Below are 19851 nucleotides of genomic sequence, written 5' to 3'. Positions count from 1 at the left end.
TTCAATGTGGCTGATCAGTACCATACAGGTTATGAACTTCACATCTTTTTAATCTTTAAAATGATAGAAAAGCTATTTAAAATGAGTGCCTTACTGTAAATAAATGGACAAAGACCACATTCAATAACTAAAGTGCTCATTCACCAAAGTGCTTTAGCAAGGTTATGTTTTGTTAAGGATTTTTATTCTGGACTTAATGTTGAAGTGAAACCTATCAACTCTTCATATAATTTATTTAGATTTGCTGAGTGATCTGAAAAAAAAATCAAGCACCACTACAGAAAGGTGGGCATGAAGCTAGTAGGTAGCAGTTAAGTCAGCAGTACACCCACTTTGGTGTTTTGGATGCCATTTAAAATGACATGCAATGCATCAAGAGTGTGACACATCATGTTTTATCAGAACATGGCATTTGTGGTATGCTGCTTTTAATATGAATTGACATGGCATTTGACACAGACTCATGTTGCCCCATGACAAGGTAAAATGTGATTCACTGTACATCCCAAGTGCATGTTTAGATGATGTTGGTATTGATTTGCAGAACAACTTTTTGCCTGACATTTTCCTGAAACTTCAATGTCTTTCCTGAAATGTGAACCATTTGCCAATGTGCCCTGGATATAGGAGAAGCTGAATACACAAATACTAACAAATATCAGCTTATAAAATCTAGCTTTTCAAATACTATTTTCTAAACACTAAACCTGCCTTAAAGCAATGCGTACATTAAAATTATGTCCAAATAATTGTAAAGATTCAAACACATTTTTCTGCTATTAATTTTAACAAGTGTTCTTATTTCTATAGCTGACTTTAAATTTGCTTCAAATATTAAACAGACACAAACGATAGTAGTTAGTTGAATTGTTTATGGAGCCCAAATCAAACTAAACATTTATAAATTTTTCAGCAAAAGATTCCAGTTAATGAAAGCACCATTTGTGATGTGCTAAAACATGTATACACATAGGTATTGCCCCATTTATCAGACATGAGAGCTAATTACCTCGTCCACGGCTATATTTCTTCCATCCTCTGCATTTCAATTCCCAATATTAACACATACGTGGTCAAGCTGACCATCGAATAGCCTACATGAGCATGAATGCATTAAATAATTTAATGTTAGAAGAGTTTATTAAACTGCCACATTCTAATCAGCATGCGTACCTGCCTTCATTAATCTTGCACTGGTCCATGGTGTGTCTCCACAGCCAACATAGAGTGTGCTAATGTTAATAGGAGCTCTTAACAAACAGGACCAGTTAATCAAGGAAAATTTACTATTAACCACATGACCATGCATACTGAAATATAATTACAATCAGATTTAACCTCTTCATTACTGTGTTCATCTAAATACTTTCTTTATCCCTTGCAACACTGAACTATACAAAACAAAGGCAGCTATTCTAATTCAAACCTGATATACTTGCATCTGCTCACACTTGCAAAGGATAAAGAATCTTTGTCTGATACAGTTGCACAATCTATAAAATGTATTTGTTATGTTTCTTATTCTCTAAATCTGTTGCAGTTTAGAAACCTAGGGCCACCACCTACCCTCCAAAAACCTTAATAAAAGGGGTGATTACTAGAACAGTGTGTTTAAAAACAAACTATGGTAATCTGGATTATGGTAATTCAAATGAAATTTAACATTTTGGAAATTATCAGCTATTATTATGTAAATACACTGGACATAATTTTGAACATTTAGTTATTTTGGTAGGTAAATAAAATCTTTTAACCTCTTAAATGTCTTAGCCCTTTTCGGTTTTAATTGGACCACAACTTTTTATAGCTTCCTATTATTTTCATTGGATAATAGACTATGGCAGGAAATAAAATTCCATCACTGACCATTATTTCTCTGAGTCTGTTCTCTGGCTGATAGAGAAAGGATGATTGGATACAGTTCAGATTTAGAGCTATTGATTTTTTAAAAATATTTTTTCTCTCTGCAGAAGGTAGGATTCTCAAGGATTTTAAAATGCCGAGGGTGCTATTTTCATGACTAGTTTGTTAGGTGAATAGTGGTACAGTGCTACATTTCTGATTCACAAAGTATACTGTGTGTTGGGTGATAGCAGTGGCATTTGCTAACTTTTCGCTAGGGTTCAAATACCAGCCTTGGGGGCACTACAGAGGCCTGCATTAGTCTTTTACCATAGCTAGGGACAGAAGTTACACATAAATTAGTTCATGTAATCTGAAACTGATTTAAACCTGCAGCAGAACAGACGTTCAGTGTATATAAACCAGTTTCAAAATGGCTGAAACTGGTTTAAGATAAACCTGGCTAAATGTAGTATCAGACTTAATTGATTTGGGTCAAACAGGATTATGGAACTTCTGTCCCAGACTCCTTCCTGGTTCAAGTTAAATCACAGTCCCCCAGCATCCCAGCATGATTTCCAGACCTGGGCTGGGCTGGGCTGTCTGCCCTGGCAGAGAAGGGTTGGGGGTGAGAGGGGCGGGAGGCAGGAACTGCCTCCTCCCAGGCAAACCCCAGCTGGGGTCTGGGGCCAGAGAAGGGGGTTAAACACCCCTTCCCCCACTCAAACTTACTGCTGGCTGTGATGGTGGACTACAAATCCCAGAGACACCTGGAAGTAGGAAGAGGAAGTGATGAGCAACCCTACAGAGTCCTGCTGCTGTAATTCTGGACTCTAAATCCTAGAGAACTTGGGGGCAACAGGAAGAGGAAGTGAGCACACAGCCTGTGCTGGCTACATGCCAGAGAGCTGTGCTCTCTTACCCCCTGGCTTCTGGCCTGAGCCACTGCAGGTATGTGGCTGTATTTCCTGAATCAAAAGTGAATGCCTGTTCAGTTGTTTCTCAGTTTAATCTTTGCAGTTTAGATTAACCTGCAAAGAATGAATCAATTCAGCCTCAGGCTTTTTGATTTTCTGTACTTAGCCCATGTGAGCAATTCTGTCACTTCTCATGCTTACAACTCCATCTCTCCCTTTTTCCATTCTTTTTGCTTCTCCTTCACTCCACTGTTTAAACTGATTAGCTTATACAGGGAAAATAAAGCCCTGAAATGGTTTCTTCTCTGGGGAAATATGTTTTTTTTTTTTTAAATACCAACCATTTTTCTTTGGCCAATGGCAAAGAAAGCATCTTTGTGAGATAAGGCAGAAGTCATATCTGAGGAAAACAGTGTCTAGAGAGGAAATGATGTTCATGAGACAGAATTCCACTTCAGTAGCTGCTGAATTGTGAGTGTTTCTACCTTGGCCTTTAAACAGATTTAATCAGCCTTAAGTGAATTTTCCTCCTCTGGATCCTATTATTCTTCCTGGTTCTCCCTACCTTCCTCCTTCCTCTCTTGCTCCACACAGTGGCAGAATTGCTGCCTAGGGCAAGCCTTGCAGGAGAGACGCACAGGTTCAGATAGCAGGGGTGGAGAGCAGGTGGTGGGAGGCGTGGGCATGAGAAAGAACAGAATCTGAGAGTTGTGGAGGGGATGTGCACAAGGGGTGCAGCAGCAGTATTACCCATGCTGGGAACTCCACAGTCCTGGCTGAGCTGCTGGTGCTAGCACATGTGGTCTGCCCACCCTGCCTAATGCCCTTAGAGCAGCAGCAGCAGCTGGGGGCTGTTTGGAATTGTTGACATGGGAATGCTGCCAGGGTGTGGACTCTTTGGGAGTGGGGGGCAATTCTGGTGCCCCTCCCAACTTGGCGCCTGGACTGGGTGCTGTTCTCACCCACTAGGCTCTGGAATGGGCTCCCAAGTGAGATAGTACTCTCTCCTACCTTGGGGGTCTTGAAGAGGAGGCTGGACAGATATTTGGCTGGGGTGATATGACCCCGGCACCTGTCCCTTCCTGGGTCAGGGGGTCAGACCTGATGATCTGTTTAGGTCCCTTCCAACGCTAAGCACTATGATACTATGATACCCCTAGTTATGCCACAGCTCTCACAGATCCTTTTCTCTCGCTTCTATTTCTAACTTTGTAACCTTGATCTCACTCCTTTGCCTACTTCCAACTTCATGATGACCAGGCCTGAAAAAAGCTTTGAAGGCAGCCTGCAATGGTTCAATCATTTTATCATTCTGCTATCCCTTTCCTGTTCTTTTTTCCCTCCTCCTTACCCCTTCCAGGTTGCCTTCCTATGTGTCCACTGCCATTCATTTCTGGGGAGAATTAGCCAAGTAATTTCTGACAAAACATGGGTTTTTTTCAATGTAAAGTGATCAGTTGAAACCAAAGTTTTCCGACAGAAATGTATCTACCGTTACAATGAATGTGAGATCTCTAGTCAATAGGAGAGAGAGACAGTTTGACTTTAAAACACTACAGATAAAAATAATACATTAGGAACAAGAAAATTAGAAATTAAAAAAAGGCCCACTAAATTCAATGATCAAAATAATATATCAGAATAAAATATTTAAAGACTAAATAAAGATAGAAAAGCACTACAAAATAAAACAAATGAACAAACAACCCCACTTACCCTCAAGGAACAAAAAGGAAAAAAAAGAACCCTGAAGAACCATTAGGTGCTTAAGAGCCAGTTAATTTACCTTCTAGGTTTTCGAAATAGCTATCTTTGCATGACCAAGATCATTTTAAGGCAACACAGCATATCTATTTGTAAACATATATAGTTATCAGTAGAAATAATTACAATGAAAACAAATCAAAAGATAGACTAAAAAAATACCCTGAAGCAAAAGACATGATGGATGCAACCCAGATGGCTAAAAACATATAAGAAAACAGTCTTCTGTACATCACAGATACATCACATGAAGTACCTGGAATAAAATAAATATGCACAAAGGCTTTCATAGTCCTGTGTGGAATCCTCTATTGGAGACTACCCATTCTCTTTGCATCTGGAGGCTTATATGCAGTGTGCCATGTTGGATGGATGGAGCCTGTCATCCAAAGCCGTCATTTCCTCATTTAACTGGGACAATCAATAAGCTCTTGAGAGTGATGCATCTGAACAATAATCACATACAGTAGTTTATGGTGTAAGTCATTGCAATTAAACTCATAAGAATCACAGAAAACAAATGAAAAACATTGGGCTATCAGCTTTCCACTCTACTGCTGAAGCAACAGGCAAAGAAAAAGAAACATTAGTATTGTCAGGGATTGTTTGCTTGAAGAGGGAACTGTCCAAACAAGTGATACTGCCCCAGTAAAACCCAATACGACTTAATGGCGAGGACAGCCACTAAATCTATACAAAATTATTAAGACTAGACAAATAGCAAAAGTGTAGTGTATGTACTTAAATAAAAGAAAAGGCTGAATGCCTAGAAATAAAACTAAGAAACCTTATGCCTGGATTATAAAAATTGAGCTCATCAAGCAAGCATAGAAGTTTCAGTAGTTTTATACATAGTCTCAGCTTGAAAAATCTCTAAGACTTCAAAATGTTTTGATTAAAACCCTGGTAATACCACAAAAGTGAGCAGCAAGGATTCAACAAGAAAAGCTTCTGGTGAAAACCTAAGTCTCCCTGCTGCTGAAGAAAACCAAAAGGCCACTGCCTCCAAGAAACGGGCTCATCCAGAAATCACCACTGCTGCAGTGCCTGTGACTGAAAAGTAAGACTGTTCACAAGGTCAGAAAGACCTTGACCTTCCCTGCCACAATTGACAGATACAAAATGCTCTGCCTCAGCCAATGATGGCTGTCCCAGAACAAGATAAATAGGACCTTCTGAATCCCCTCTAAAAAGGAGGGGCAGGATTTTAACAATATACGTATGCTACAGCATAATAACAATTAAATCATTAATGACTAGCACCTGCCTTTGGAAGCAGAATCAAGGTAAACACCATTCTGCCCCTGCAAACTCTCTGCCATCTTTTCTCACAGTTCATCCCAATTATGGTGCCAAATATCAACTGGAACCAGCATAATTCCCAGTGTCTAAAAAAACATTTAACTGGCATGATGAATCTCCCAGCAAAGTCATGGGGCAAGAGAGTCACCTAAAACCCCAAGAGGGTGTCACTCTTCTCCCAATTAACATGAGTTGTAGACACCTGATGAAAGGAATGCTGACATTCAGTCACAACTCAGACATCATGGTCATGAATAATAAATACAGTAATATTATAAGCATATGCCAAGACTCTCACCAAGGTACAGGTGGGAACAAGGAAAGAAAGAAGATTTTTATGACTTGCCTAACAGAACCTCAGTAGAAGGAGCATATAGCAACCTAAATAGACAAAAACAGTCTTCCTCCCTTCTATGATAGAAAGGGGACACTCAGAACACCATTCACCCTAAGAAAACTATTTATAGAATGAGACGAAACCAAAATCATGAGAATCAACCCACCATACAAATCACATTTTTGAGTGCCTGAAGAAGTACACATTATAAAATATAGTCATATTGGTATCATAATAGATCTGACCAAGGGTGTACCCAATAGAGCTAATCACAGCTTTCAGCCTGTTTACCAAGATCTTTGAAAACAGTCATTGTAAAGCAAGGAAAGTTCTATAATACCTCACCTCCCTAAGATCCACCTACCTCAGCAACAAGCTAAAAAAGACTTGACAACAAATAAGCAATAAAACTTTCTCCTTGAAGCACTCCTGAGAAGCCTGAAACAAGTCAGTGTCCACAGGTCTTGTGGAACTCAACAGGCAAAGCATCAATGCCAGATGCCTTCCTACAGTAAAACTATTTCTGCTAAAATACTAACCACAAAAGTAGCTAAAACACAAAAAGGAAGCTTACAAGAAGTGGAAACTTGGACAAACAACTAGAGAGGAGTATAAAAGTATTGCTCAGGCATGCAGGGATGAAATCAGGGAGGCTAAAGCACAGTTAGAATTGCAGCTAGCAAGGGACTTGAAGGGTAACAAGAAAGGTTTCTACAAGTATGTCACCAACAAGGGGAGATCAGGGAAAGTGTGGCTTCTTTACTAAATGGGGGAGGCAACCTAGTAACAGAGGATGTGGAAAAGGCTGAAGTACTCAATGCCTTTTTCACCTCAGTCTTCACCAGGGATCTGGGTTTTCCGTTTCCCAGAGAAAAACAGAGAAAAACATGGATTTCCCCTTTTTATCAGAGAAAATGTGGATTATTCCTTTTAACAGAGAAACCCGTGGATTCCCTGCTTTTGCAAAGAGGTCAGCAGGCTGATTGAACTCCAGCCTGCAAGAGCTGTTTGCAAACAGAGTGGGAAACCCCCAGCTCTGCCTGGAGGGGGAGGGGCAGGGCCTAAGGCTCTCAGTCAGCCACAGCTCTGGACTCAGCTCGGCTTCACTCTTTGCTTCTGGAGCCTGTGTAGTGAGTGTGGCTTCCAGGGGGCTGGGGGGTTGCAGGTCATGGCTGGGGGCACCAGCAGGGTTGGGGGGGCCAGGAGCTGGTCCTGCCCCCACTGGAGCAGGCAGAGCAGTGGGGGAGCCAGCTCCATGCTGCTTCTGTTGCAGCTGCCTGCTTTTGGGGACAGGGAGCTGCAGACTTGAGTCCCTGGCCCCACAACCCTGGCAGCTGGGGGCCCCTCTAGTGGGGGGGAAGGGGCTGTGGTTGGGGGCAAGTGGCACAAGTAGGGCAGGGGGACTATTGTGGGGGCAGTGAGGGGCACCAGCATAGCTGAGGGAGGCATTGGGAGGAAGTGAGGGGTACCAGCAAGGCTGGGGGATCTTTGGGGGGTACATAAGGGGCACCAGCAGGGCTTGGGGTCTTTGGGGGGGCACATGAGGGGCACCAGCTGGGCTGGGGGAGGCATTGGGGTTGAGTGAGGAGCACCAGAAGGACTGAGGGGTCATTGGGGGGTGAGTTAGGGGCACCAGCAGGGCTGGGGGAAGCCCTGGGGGGCAGTGAGGGGCACCAGCAGGGCTAGAGGGGCTGCAGGGGCTTTACATTTTAATAATGGATTTTGGGGGTTTTAATCAGAGAATCTGTGATTTTTTATCAGAGAAAACCAGGATTCCTCATCTTCATAGGCAAGGTCAGCTCCCAGACTACTGTACCTGACAGCACAGTGTGGGGAGGAGGTGAGCAGCTAACAGGGACAAAAGAACACTATTTAGAAATGCTGGATGTGTACAAGTCCATGTGGTTGGATAGGGTGCACCCAAGGGTGCTGAGGGAATTGGCCAATGTGATTGCAGAGCTGCTGGCCATTATCTTTGAAAACTCATGGCGATCAGAAGAGGTCCCAGATGATCAGAAAAGGGTAAATATAGTGTCCATCATTAAGAAAGGGAAGAAAGAGAATCCATGGAGTTACAGACTGGTCAGCCTCACTTCAGTCCCTGGAAAAATTATGGAGCAGATCCTCAAGGAATCTGTTTCTAAGCACTTGGAGGAGAAGAAGGTGATTAGCAGGGATCCTGGTTTTCCCTGATAAAAAATGGCAAATTCTCTGATAAAAAAAATCCCAAATTCTCATATAAAATCTCCCAAATTCATAGTTAAAATGAAAGGCCCCCCACAGCCCCCTGGCCCTGCTTGTGCCCCTCACTCCCCCCCACAACCCCCCAGCCCTGCTGGTGCCCCTCACCCCCCACCCACAGCTCCTACTCTGCCAGCCCTGCTGCCAGGGCTATGGGGTCAGGGGCTATGGGACAAGGGACCCAGGTCCACAGACCCCTGCCCCTGGCAGGAGGCAGTGGCTGCTTCAGCGAAGCAGAGCCCAGCTTCCCCCCGCTACCTGCTGCCTGCTAGCTCCAGGCTCAGGTGGGGGGGCGGGTCCAGATCACCATCACAGCGCACACTCCCAGGGGGCAGGAGGACCCATGCCCCCCAGATCTGTATGCGGGACAGGGGGCTGCATGTTGCCCACTGCGAGCTTGGGCTCCTACCCTGCTGCCCTTCCCCAGGGCCTCCACAGCCTAGCGTGTGCAATTTGGCACTGAAAAGAACAGTGGGACCACACAGGAAAGCTGCTTGCCTCTGTGAGCTCTGTACTGCCCTGGTGATGTGTCCCCTGTTCATGGGGTAGCAGCACGGGGTTGTGCACACAGGGCACTTAGCCAGGACAGCATGGTGCTTGCAGTGGCAAGCAACTTTCCTGCATGGCCCCATTGTCTTTTGCAGTGTCAGGTCACACATGCTGGGCTGTGGAGACACTGGGAAAAGGCAGCAGGGCAGGAGCCTTGGCCCACAGTGGGCAGCGCACAGCCCCTGCCCCATGCACAGATGTGGGGGGCACAGGTTCCCCTGCCCCCCAGGAGTTCACACTGCAGCAGGGAACTTTCCCCTCCCCCCTGCCTGTAGCAGACAGCCCATGCCTGCCCCCACTCCACACACAGGTCTGGGGGGCACCCCCTGCCCTCCAGGACTCCAGGAGTGTATACAGCAGCAGGGAGTGTATATGTGCCCCCCCCGGTGAACAAGCCACCTGTGGCCCTGTCCAGCTTTCTGCCAGGGCCCTGAGGCCACTTGTTGTGGCCCCAAGCCTCAACTCCCAGGCACTGCCCAGCTGGGCAGCAGCCCTGCCTCAGCCCTTTCCCTGCCTAACTCCCTTCTTCCCTCTCCATGGGGGCCTCAATCCCTCCCCCCACTTACCTGCAGGAGCTGCTCTCCAGGCTGCTTGGAGGCCATGTGCATATACATACATATGGCGCCCCCGGCTGACCACCCTCCTCCTGCTCCCTCCCAGCCCTTTGCAGGCTGGAACTCTGCCAGCCTGCAGAGAGCTTGTTGCAAAACTGCAAAGTCCACAGGTTTCTCTGGCAAAATGAAAAATCCGCATTTGCCTCTGGTAAAAAGTAAAATCCGTGGTTTTCTCTGTTTTTCCATGGGAAACAGAAAACCCAGATCCCTGGTGATTAGGAACAGTCAGCATGGATTCACCAAGGGCAAGTCATGTGTGACAAACCTGATTGTCTTCTATGATGAGATGACTTACTCTGGATGTGGAAAGAGCAGTGAACATGATGTACCTTGACTTTAGCAAGGCTTTTGATATGGTCAGCGAGATAAGAAGTATGGACTCGATGAATAATCTGTAAGGTGGATAGAGCACTCGCGTAGGCACTGGTCCAGATCACGTCCCTCTACCAGCAGAGCCAAAGATCAGCTTGACACCAGCCCTCATAGAACCCTGACTATCACACATCCACTGGAGGCCAAGTACCTTTAGGGGCCCCACTGGGGTTCATGCTACCCATGGCCCCAGGCTACCCAAAGGGCTTGGCTTGGGACAGGCTAGCCCACTCAGACCGGGCTCATAATAGGGCTTAAACCCTGAACAGCACCGACCACCTGGAGAAAGGCAGCCGTGTTATGCTGCTGGGCTGAGGCAAGGCCTGAAGCATATGCAGACACAATTATTTAAGTTATGTTTGTTTATTGCTTTTCTTACATGGCCTGGATTCCATTGACCACAGACCTTTAACAAGACCCCCAAGTTCAGCCAACTTATGCTTACCCCGGGCCACTTGCTTTTCTTCCCACACCTATCTGTCTACCTAGCATATGAAGCTAGGTGCCTAGGAAGACCAGGCGCCTACTCCGATCACCAACAGAACACCCGAGTGGAAAGGGGTGGAGTGTAGGGGAGGTGAAGCCTCACAGAAGACTCTCGGACATTGTACTGCACCAGTCTCAATGAACCCTATACAATCAGGTACCACCTTTTGTGATATCCTTTATAGTTACATCAAGTCATGGTGGGCACGATACAAAAATTGGGGAATGAGACACTTGTTGAGCGTGCGGCACCTGGTCCCCATCCTGGTGTGGCCGCCTGGCCTGGGTATGTCTACAGCCATGCTCTGGCACCTGTGCCAGGAGTTGCCTACCTCTACCTTTGGTACTCATATAACTTGTAGGCATGTTTGCTGTGGCCTAATGTCTGCATCTTTCAGCTTGAAGATCATGCAACTCAGCAGGGTGGCAGCAGGTCTGGCGAAAAGAACCTATGAAAGCTCTTATCTGGGCTTCAGCACATTCCTGGCATAAAAGAAAGCTCTTTGGGTCCATTCAAGAATAGAAATGTGTGAGAAAAAACTTTCCCATTCTGCAAAAGTTATGGACTTCAAATATTGTCCTTTTTTGCATCAGGTCAAACAAAACCATTTCCTGTGGTGGAACAGGGAAGATAGGGGCAATGCCCTCTATTTTGGTGGCTTCTGGTTTTATTGTAAGCAGATGGATGCAGTTCAATTTACAGATACTTGCTTAGGAAATTATTTTGCCCCCTTATTATTTAGGTACTTTTGGACAAACTGTCTTTTAATGGCTATTTATGTTCCTGATATCAACAGAGACAGGTTGTTTCTGGGATTCTCCTTCCTTCCTTCCCCTGACCCTGAATCTGGGTCCTCTTTTGGTAAATCATTTGACAAGTGATATTTTGATGTTACAGGTAATTTTAATTAATCTCTCAAGGAAAAACTGTATATGAATCATTAAGAACCACATTCACTGTCTGCTCATTGCCTTAACTGTTTTTCAGGCCTCTTGCCCAACTGGTGTTTAGCAACATTTTTTCATATGAGTGTGAGGTAATACATAAAATGGAGCTGGTTGAAATCAGCTATGTGTTTATAGCTTATTTGGACTAATTTTATATTTTACCCATTGTTTTTATAATTTGTTTGCCATTTGTACTGTCCTACCAGAATTTCAGGTCATAGTTTGATCCAATATGTACTAATGTTTATTTTTATTCAAGCCATTTTGTCCTGCTAACATTTTAATACTCAACTGCTTTTTTCTGGGTTCCCTCGAAGGATGTTTTTCCATCTTTCAGGCAATGATAGCACATTGGTAAAATTAATATATTAAATGATTTTGCCAGCTATTCATGCAGCAGAAAATCCTGATTCTTTGTCAGTGTGGATATGTTAGACTTGAGTATTGTAAAACATGAAAAAACTTTTCATTGCAGTTGTGATACTGGGTTGTTTGAAAGTTTGTAACATAAAAACATGACTCTTGTGGGGCCTGTTGGATAGCACAGTTCAGAGTATACTGCTTAAAGTCCATATCAGAATGTTTCTCAAATGGATAGGCTTACTCAGGGTGATTTTTGGCTTGAAAAAGTAAGCCACAGAGTAGAAGATGTATGGTCACTTCAAGACTGGGCTAAGTGTTCTTGCATTAGGAACTGATTTTTAGATCTGTCAAGATGAGTATTTTTTTGTCTGTTAACATGTTTGACTTGGTTTGAGGAGACAGGAAACAATAGATGCTACAGAGCTTGTGTGTTCACCTTAAAGATCTTCCCAGAATTTCACAGTTATGCATGTCCAGGTTTAGAAGGAACCATTAACACTCTCATCATTGACTTCTGCTTTAAATAGAATTAGAAAACTAGGGTTGGAAGGGACCTTAGAAGGTCAACCCCTTGCTCAAAACAGGACCACGCTCCCACCACAAATGATCTCATCCCACCCAAGGCTTTGTCTAGCCGGGTCTTAAAAACTTCCAAGGATGGAGATTTCATCACTTCTCTGAGTAACCTGTTCCACTGTTTTGTTATCTTCCTAGTGAGAGAGTTCTTCCTAATATCTAACCTAAATTTCCTTTGCTGCAACTTGAGACCATTGCTCCTTGTTCTGTCATCTGCCACCACTGAGAACAGTCTAGCTCTTTGGAAGCACCCTTCAGGTAGTTGAAGGATGCTATTTAATCCCCCCTCAGTCTTCTTTTCTGCAGACTATATAAGCCATTCCCTCAGACTACCTTCATAAGACATGTACTCCCTAACCATTTTCACTACCCTTCACTGGACTTTGTCCAATTTGTTGACATCCTTTCTGTAGTGGGGGCCCAAAATTGGACACAGTAGTCCAGATGTGGCCTCACCAGTGCAGAATAGAGAGGAAGAATCACTTCCCTCAATCTGCTGGCAACAATCCTACTGATGCAGTCCAGTATGCCATTAGCCTTGTTCACAACATGGGCACACTATTGGCTTATATTCAGCTTCTTGTCCATTGTAATCCCCAAGTGCTTTTCTGCAGAGTTGCTACTTAGCCAGTCAGTCCCCAGCCTGTACCAGTGCATGCCATTGTTCCATCCTAGGTGTAAGACTTTTCACTTCTCCTCATTGAAGCTCATGAGATTTCTTTTGGTTCAATCTTCCAATTTCTGTAGGTCTTCCAGAATCTTAGTCCTACCCTCCAGTATATCCACTACTCCCCACAATTTGGTGTCATCTGCACACTTGCTGAGGGAGTCAGAATTCTTGTGGTAGAGGTGATATCTTTTATTAAACCAACTAGATAGTTGCAAAAATTTTTCTTTATTTGCAAGCTTTCAGGCTCACGTGCCCTTCCTCAGGCAAAGGAGAATGCAAAGATTGTAAAATTTCTCTGAGGACATTGCTGCCTTATGCAGGAAATTCCAGGCCAACCTGGACCCCTGCTTGCGCCATGTGCCCTGTGACTGCTGCCAGGTGCTGAGAGCAATTGCAGCTTCTAGGTCTTAGGTTGTGCAGGCTGTTCTGGCCACCTGCCCTCATCACAGGCTGAATCCCCTGCCCCTGTGGAGCCCAGCTTCTGGCTATTACTCTGGCCTGGGGAATGGGCCCATGGAGAGTGTGCTTCCCGCTGGTTGCCCACCCCACCCAGGGAGCAGAGATGCAGAGGAACACACTGTTGGCCGGAGAGCTTACTACTGTTCTTTGGGGCCAAGTGCGAGTATGTTGCCTGTGGAGCAGTTTGGTGGTCATCACCCTGGTAAGTGCAGGGGTCAACCAGGTCCCTGCTATGGTGACGCCCAAACGCATTTTGCTTGGTACACATGCCTCAGGGCGGATGGTGAGGAAGAGGCAGGGGCTGCACTGCCACAAAAAGGATTAGGCCCCTTAGAGCTCCCTTGCCATCCACCCCTGGCATGCCAACATCTTACAAGTCAAGATCACGGATGTTTTTGGCACTCTGCCCAAAAATGTTGCCAACCCCTGGGCTATAGCATACATCAGATCTGTCCTACTTATAAGCAGCTGGATGTTCGCACAAGTGTGAGCCACAGGTTCCTGGGCCATTCTACCCATCACCATTGCACTGTGCATGTGGGAAGTGCCCCTCCCTCAACTGTGTACCACCATGTGGGTGACCCCTGCCTCAGTTTTTTTGTTGCATCATGTTGTAGGTTATCTTGGTGCTGCCTCAGCCCTGGGAGCAGGAGCAATAAGTGAAAGCTGAGGAAGGGAGTGGGAGCCTTGAGACCCTTGTTGCAGGAGCAGCTGGAGCAATAGGGAGAGCTATGGCTGAGTAGGAGCCTGAGAGCTTCACATTAACCCCTCATAGGTCAAATGAGGCCTGTGGGCCACCAGGTGGATAGCACTGGTATACATGGGTATCCCCCAACCACCATTAAAATTCTTAAGGCTGTAGTGATGGGTCTCACCTTCACTGACAAAATAGGGTGTTCTTAAATTGTTACCTACTTCAGATTAAGAACACACCTGTTTTCTCAGTGAAGATAAGATAATAGAGGATAAAGGAATCTTGAGCTTCATGAATAAAAAGAGAAAAATACTATTCTCCCACTGAGAAATAACAGACTTTTCCAGCATAACATGGCAGATGCCTCTTTCCACAGGGACAGATGTTTCACCACCCTGCTACACATGCTTTACTTTTTCTAGTTTTCTTGCTGTGATTGAAATGACTGTATTAACTTGATCACAAAGGATAATACTGATAACTCAGAAAATGTACGAATCCAGTGTGATAGAAGATTTTAATGCAATAGTATATGACTCAAATATAATTTAGTTTGGAAATGTCATATGATAATCCCACATAAGGCCTATTCGTCAAAAGGCTTCTGCTGTCAGGTCATGATAGTGCTTTGATTACTTTACACATTATTTACACAGGATAGAATCAGAAGGCACATTCCACGCATGACTCAAAAGAAAAGCGGTGCTTAAAAGAAGGGTGTATCCTTTTTAAGCAATCTGAATTTTGATGATATAAAAGGGGAGATATTTCTTAAAAGGTCAGAGCATGAATTGATTTATAAAATTAACATTAAATTGGCTAGATTTGATATAAATTGGATGGATATATTTAGTAAATATCTATATATATATAGACATGTATATGTGTTTATGTGTATGTATGTGTATATGTGATTGTGTATGTAAGTATGTATGTCTTACTGGAAGTTTTTAAAATGATCAATTAGATCATTTGATGCAGGTGGTTGCCTGAGTTCAGAAACTGAGATTTCATAAGCACAAGGAGATATGACATTTACTGTAATGGAATCAAGAAAGCTGGAGAAAAGACTGAAAAAGGACGTCAGAGGGCAGGAAAGAAAGACATTCAGTACTGATCTTTGGCAAAGTTCTTGGCACCACACATCACAGGGGTAATACTGAGCCCCTAGGAGCTTTTCAGAGCTATGAAAGCATGTTGCCCAGTCCACTTGAATAAACAAAGTAGTGATGGCAAGTGGAAAAACAATTGGACATGCATTCAGGATGTTGCATTTATACTGATATTTTCTGTAATGGGAAACTTGCTAGTGGTAAGTGGCTAGCAGAACTAGGACTATTTAGTCTGGAGGGTCAAAAAGCCCAAGGCTGAATTGATTCCATCTTCACAGGTTAGTCTAAGATGTGTAGACTGAACTGATAAGCAAGTGAACAGACATTCACTTTTGATGCTGGAAATGCAGCCACATGCCTGCATGTGGGAGGGAGTGGGAGCTAGGCCAGAAGCCAGGGGGTGCTGGAGAAGACAGTTTGGGCCAAGATAGTTTGCCTGCTATTTTGAAAGCAGTTAATGTGCACTGAACTTCTGTTGTGTTCCAGATTTGAACTGGTTTCCAATCACTTATACCAGTTTATATGTAATTTCTGTCCCTAGCTGAGAAGAGAAAACCCAGAGGAGATTTGATAACAGTCTTCAAGAACATTTGTTTTTTAATGAAGGGGATGATCATCAAATGTTCTTTGTGTCCATAAGGGCAGGACAAGAAGTAATGGGCATAAATTGCAAAATGGCAGATTTATGTTGGATATTAGGAAGAATTATGAAGGTGATTAAGAGCTGGAACAGATTACCTGGGCAGACTTTTGAATCTCAGTTGCTGGAAATTTATAAGTGGATGTTAGGCAAAGATTTGTCTGGAATTAAACATCCTGCCTTGATTGGGGTTTTGGACTAAAAGACTTCCTGGGGTCCCTTCCAGCCCAGTTTTTTTATAGTTCTGTGTTTCTTAATACAAGACTGTCGTACAATTCTTGGCATAACCAGTGAGATGCCCAGAGCAGCGGTTCTCAACTCTTTTTGTATGAGGACCCATTTGTAAACGTCCATGGCCAGTCCCAACCCAGTGACCCTCACTCCCAGCCGACTCCCCCAGCCTCCTAGTGAGTGGGGTAGGGTGTGGGTATGTGGGGCTGAGGGGGGGTTGTGTGGGGCATGGAGGGCCCGAAGCAGCCCCTTGCAGACTGGACTCTGCCAACCTACAAGGAAAAAGCCATGGTTTGTAGGCCTGTGCAAATAGGGAAATATTTGATTTGGATTTGGCCGATTCAGAGGACAGTGATTCAATTTGGAGATTCAGATCACTGTCCCAAATCAATTTGGCCAAATCGACTTCAAAAGATTCAGCACCAATTTGGAGAGATTCAGAGATTTGGCCTTAGAGTATAATGGGGAATCATTGAAATACCTATAACTTTATAATTTTCTAGCTGATTCAGATACAAATTACAGGGATGGTAGCCCCATCTGAGGGTATAAAGTCTGCCAAGTTTCAAGGAGATAGGTGAAGGGGTGTCTGGGAAACTGCACCTCAAATTCTTGAAAGCAAACGTGTCACTTGTAAATATGAAGGCACAGGGGGTGAAAATTGCAGGCATGGTAGCCCCTGCTGAGGCAATGAATTCTGTCAGCTTTCAAGGAGATAGGTGCAGTTTCCCAGAAACTGCTTCACCTCGGGCTGCTGAGAAGTAAAACTTGTGACATAGGTGACTGTGTGTATGTTAAGGCGCAGTAGGGTGAAAGCTGCAGGCATGCTAGGCTCTGCTGCAGCCATGAAGGCTGCCAGCTGTCAAGGAGATAGGTGCAGGGGGTTCTGGGAAACTGCACCTCAGGCTGCTGACAAGCAAAACTCGTGACATGGGTGGATGATAGTATGTATGTGTTAAGACATGTCCTCACTGGCACTGGGGCATCTAAACAACATGGTAGCGTGCCCCAATGAGGTCTCCTCCTTCCCTGAAGCTTCAGCCCACTCCACCACTTTAAATGACAATGGGTAGGTACTGCAGTGCACTGCAGCACAGTAGCACTAGCATTTCAGGCAGCCAAACTGTGACAGAGCCTTTCTTTCCTCTCCTGCAGGAGCTTCTTCTCCAGCAGCTGCCAGAGAAGTCTGCCAGCCAGCCCCAGCCCTGGGGCTTAGATGTGCCCAGGGCCCTGCGTCCTTATGCTCAGGTGCTAGGGGTGTTGGTCTAAGGACATGGCGCTGGCAGACAAGGTCCTTTGGATCAATCTGGTATCTTTCAGTAGACCAACTGAACAGTTAGAGAAAGCCGGGACAGTGAGAGGCTGTGTTTTGATTTTATGGAGAGGGGTTTTCCTTGACTGTCGGATGGGGCTAAGTGGCTTATGGTTAATGAAATGAGAATTTTTATAAAAGAATTGAATGGTAGAAATAGAGATGTTGCTTTGGATATATAAATGATGCGTTACTTGAGATGTGTGATGGGTTATGTTGTGTTTTTATATTTATATGTTTATTATTTTAAAAAAATGAATAGTTCAAGGAATATATCTTAGCAAGCTTTCGGGTCGAAAAACCCTTTGTCAGGCTGAGGAAGCACCTACAATTTGTGTGTGCTGTTCCTGGATGGAAGGAATAGTAAAGAAGCCAGAGGCTGGCATGCAATGCAGGCAAGAAAGCCAGGCAGTGAAAATGGAAATGGAGGCATCAGGGGCTGAGGGACAGACTGGGGGTGGGGAGGGGGAAGTAGCGCAGGTAAAAGTGCAGAGGTACCTGTGGAGTCAGGTGTCTGGCAGGTTGTAGCGTTTCATAAATCCAATGTCTATATTGAGTCAGTCCATGGCTTTCTGTACCTAGGAGGCTGATGAAGTGAAGTTCATAGGCCTGGCTCTGAAAAGTGTTTTGTAAGTTCAACAAGCACCAAAACTTGCTAACCTAACCTCATGACCAGAACTGAAGCCAACTTCCTACAGCTCAAAACAAAACCTGTCAAGAATCTCCAGTACCCCCACAAACAGCACACCAGAATCTATCAAAGACAAGAATACTTAACTACCTGTGGGGGCACATTCCTCACAAAAAAACACTCTGTCTCCAGTCTCTCAGGCCTGATCATGAAAGGGAATTTACAAACCACTTTTCACAGCTGGGCCTATGAACTTCACTTCATCAACCTCCTAGGTAGTAGGTACAGAAACTCATGGACTCAATATAGACAGTGGAATTCTGACACACTACAACCTACCAGACATCTGGCTCCCCAGGTACCTCTCCACTTTTACCTGCACTGCTATATTCTCCTTCTGCCCCCCAACCTCCAAGTTTGTCCTGGCATGGAAGCTCAGCAGGGAGATCTTCTTCTTCTGCTGGCTGGTGATGCAGTGAGTGCCCCCTCCAGCTCTGAAAGTGGGGCAATAACTGGTGTAAAAAAAATAAAATGGAAATAGGTCCAGATGGAAGAAGGAGGGTGGCACTCACTCCATCTGCAGGTGGAGCTTGGGGAATCCCAGCAGCAGGAGGTTCACCTTCAAGAACACCAGCTACTCCACCAAAGCAGGATCCAAGCAGGTGCGGTGGGGTGTCACAACATCCTCAGCAATGCTGAACACCCTCTCGCTTGGAACACTGGTTGGTGGACAGGACAGGTATTCCTGGGCAACCGTGGCCAGATCCTACCACATTTGGCTGCGGCTTGCCCAGTAGGACAAGGGGTCGCAGTCCAGTGGCTCCGTGTCCTTGATGAGATAGGTAGCCATTGAAGCCTCAGCGCTACCTGCCCAAGGCTGGGATCTTGTGTGTCTGGACCCCAGCATTGAAGCCACGCCCTTGGCCCACATTGGCAGTGGCTGGCATGGAGGAGACTGGCTGGTGCTGGTGCTGGGAGTGCTGGCATGGGAAAGTGGATCCCTCTCTTCCACATCTCCTCACTCTGCCCTTCTGCCTCCCTGACTCCATTGACCAGCACCTGCATCCAGTGATCGAGGGGTTTGGTGTTGCAAGTGCACATGCTTCTCTTCACCCTCAGATCACACATGCCCACCAGCATGTGGACCGTACTGGACTGCAAGGGATCCAGCCATCTCCTGGATGGAGCCATCTCACCAGTGCCTGCACATCTGGTGACAGCGGGTTGCCCCAGCCAGGAACATTGTTCCCTTGGAACTTCTCCATTTCGTTCTCAAGTTCCCTCACTATGGGGATCACCTGGCTAAGGAGGGCATCGCCAGTGCTGAGGGGCTTGGTGGCCTTGAGGAAGTGTTTGAGGACCAGTAAGATATGGGAGATGGTATCCCACTCAGCTCTGTTAAGGGGACTGCTGATCCCAATCTCCCCGAGCAAGGCCATCTCATGGATGGCCTTCTGTTGCTTCACCAGCCTTTTCAGCATCAGGTATGTGGAGTTTCACTGAGTCTCCACATCATGCATGATTTTGTGCTGGGGGATGCTCAGCTCTGCCTGTTTCTCCTGCAGCATCTTGCTCCCCATGATGCTACGGTGGAAGCAGCCCACCACCTTCCTGCATTTGGAAATGAGCTGGGTGGTAGTGACAGCGCCATCACCAGCAGCCCTGTCCCCCTCCAAGGCATCCCTGACTATGAGGTGCAGTTTGTGTGCCACACAGCGGATGCCAACAAAGTTGGCATCACAGATAGACTTGGCCGTATTGGCCCCATTGTCAGTGACCATAAACCCGCAG

The sequence above is a fragment of the Alligator mississippiensis genome, chromosome 5, assembly GCF_030867095.1.
Source record: "Alligator mississippiensis isolate rAllMis1 chromosome 5, rAllMis1, whole genome shotgun sequence".
Lineage (NCBI taxonomy): Eukaryota > Metazoa > Chordata > Crocodylia > Alligatoridae > Alligator > Alligator mississippiensis.
The sequence above is the reverse complement of the archived record's forward strand: the minus strand, read 5'-3'. Positions refer to the sequence as shown.